At 59.3% G+C, this 2415-nt stretch overlaps 1 long non-coding RNA gene across 1 annotated transcript; it reads left to right on the forward strand.

Moving 5' to 3' along the window:
* The first annotated feature begins 394 nt into the window (after positions 1 to 394).
* Positions 395 to 1886, forward strand: LOC119113217 (uncharacterized). Its single transcript, XR_005095856.1, has 3 exons — positions 395 to 510; positions 1111 to 1186; positions 1545 to 1886. It is a non-coding gene; the product is annotated as an uncharacterized LOC119113217 (long non-coding RNA).
* The last annotated feature ends 529 nt before the right edge of the window (positions 1887 to 2415 follow it).

Raw genomic sequence — 2415 nt, forward strand, 5'->3', positions numbered from 1 at the left:
GGACAGTACTGCTCTTTTTCTGAAACCGCGGGTCAAATGAAATAACAAAAAAGCCCACGTGATTGCGTCATTACGCTACTGACCGCCGCCTCTTTCTGATAGGTGATAGTCTCGGTCAAACCCTCGGTACGCGAAAACATGGAGGTTCTCATCCCTTGGGCATCCCTTGCATGCATAGGTCTGGCAAAGCGCCAGCAAGGTCCATCTCGCGCGATTTATCATTCGGCCCTATTTCATCAGATGCCCTTCGTCAGGGTTTAATGCTTTCATGGCGGCGCGGACGCCGCACCATTGTCTGGTGGATGGTCTCGCCGCTGGCCGGGACGTCGCCGGCCGTGATGAGCTGCCCCACTCTCTCTCTCTCTCTCGCTCGACAGGTTCACGAGGGAGGGTCGCGGTCGCGCCGCGTCCGACACTGTTGACGGGCGCAGTCGGGCGGCGGCAGTGTCGGCCGGCGCCGACAGTCGACAGCCGCCGGGTGCCGACAAGAGGAGACCGCCGGGCGCCAAGGTGCGGCACCGCGCCCCTGCGGCTGGGCCCAGCGGAGGCGCCCCTCAGGCGGCTGGAGGTCCTGTGCCGCCTTTCGCCGCCTCTAACGTGCCTACACCAGCACCATCTGGTTTTAATGGCGCAATTTCAGGTTATTAAGTTGTGAAAATTATTGCTGATTGGGCCGTTTTTCTTATTTCGGACTATTAACGGTTTGACGAATAATACCCAGTTAAGGAAATGATAAGGTTGTGATGCCCAAAGCGTCACACCACGTGCATATGCATCGTTGGCTTAGACCAGCAGATGATTTCCGTACCCTAGGCAATGAAGCCGGACGGCACTTCATTACTTTGTAGTATTTGGTGTCCATCGGTCTGCGCAGCCCACTGACTGTATGCCGTACACTGACTAATAGCTACCACGAGTGAAAATCCATAACAGACACGGTCGAATCTCGTACAAATAAATTGAAAGAGAATAACTCAGTTTAGCGCGCCCTTGCATCGGTCGTTGCATGGCATCTACTGACACGAAACCACACACCTACCGTGCCAGTGTCGCCGCTAGTGCCGGTGACTAGTGCTTATACCCGGCCTCTGACGCCGATCAGTGTTGCAGGCGTCACTCAGACTGCACATCACCGAGCGGAAGAGTCGCCCCGGCAGTGCCCAGCCGGTGGGCGCCAGAGGCGCAGGTCAGTGGCCAGACCAGCGCAGAGGCGCGCTCTGTGAGCTTGCATTCTTTGGATGAGCAAATAACATTCGCGTAATGGAGGTCGAGACAGAAATTGCTGACTGCCGGTGACATGCAATTGTTCTCGGACTTTAAGAGCACTAACGTATATTGCTGTATTGTGGTTGCTTCTACAGCTGGAGAAATTGCCACGCTATCCTTTAAAGTTTGTGTTCAGAGAAATCGTGTTTGTTCAGTAAGACGACGGCTCAGTCCGCGTGTTCTCGGTGCACTCAGCAAGTGCGCCGAGATACGCGGCATACGGATCTCATCGTAGGCCCGCGCTGACCTGCGTGACATTGCTCTGGGCCGGTCTTCAGCCGATGCGGTGGACAAGGGTCGGGGAAGGAGTCCGTCTCGGCCGCGGGCGGCGCTGTCACTGTGTCAGCAGCCAGGCACCGTGTCGCCAGCTGGCCCGGGCCCGCCCAAGGTCAGCCGGAGGCCACAGGATGGCGCTCCAGCAGGGTCCGCAAAGGCAAGAGCCGCCTCCGCGGACTCCAACGGGTCGCGTGCCGGGCTCAGGCCCGTCGGCGCTGGCCCGGCTGCTGACACTGCGCCCCCGAAAGACGGCAGCAGAGCCGACGCGGTCGCGGCAGACGCAAAGAGCGTGGCAGAGGAAGCCGTCGTCGCCACCCAGATGCCGGCGGCCGGCAGCCCGCAGGAGGCGGCGCTGGCTGCCCTGGTAAAGAGCCCGCCAGAACCGACCCGCGTCAAGTCGCCGGAGGACGTGGCTGCTCTGCACTCGCCGGAACCGGTGAACTGGACGCTGCCGCTGGACACGGCGCGCGCCTTCACCGTCACGCAGAACGTGGCGGCCGGTGAGTGCCGCGCCGGCCGCAGCAGAGACCCCGCACACGCGGCGGCCGCCGCTGCCACCTGGCAGGTCTGGCAGGTCTGGTCCACCGCTCCTGGTTCGGCCGGGAGCACGCACTGACACATGGCGTGACGTCACATGTCACTATCTGCCGATGGGCGTCGCATTTATAGACCTATAGATGTTCATGTTGCGGAACACATCTATCCTTGGGCTGGAAAACACCACGAGTTATTGTCAACAACGCCAGTGATTCTGACCTCCGTTGTTCACGCATTGATGCCTATTCTGAATGTTCAACCGACTAGAGATCTTGATGCGACCTATTGGGCTATTTCATGCCTATCATACCCTTATTGGTGCACGCTGCGGAACGC

Source organism: Pollicipes pollicipes, unplaced genomic scaffold, assembly GCF_011947565.3.
Source record: "Pollicipes pollicipes isolate AB1234 unplaced genomic scaffold, Ppol_2.1 Scaffold_7261;HRSCAF=8764_pilon_pilon_pilon, whole genome shotgun sequence".
Lineage (NCBI taxonomy): Eukaryota > Metazoa > Arthropoda > Thecostraca > Pollicipedomorpha > Pollicipedidae > Pollicipes > Pollicipes pollicipes.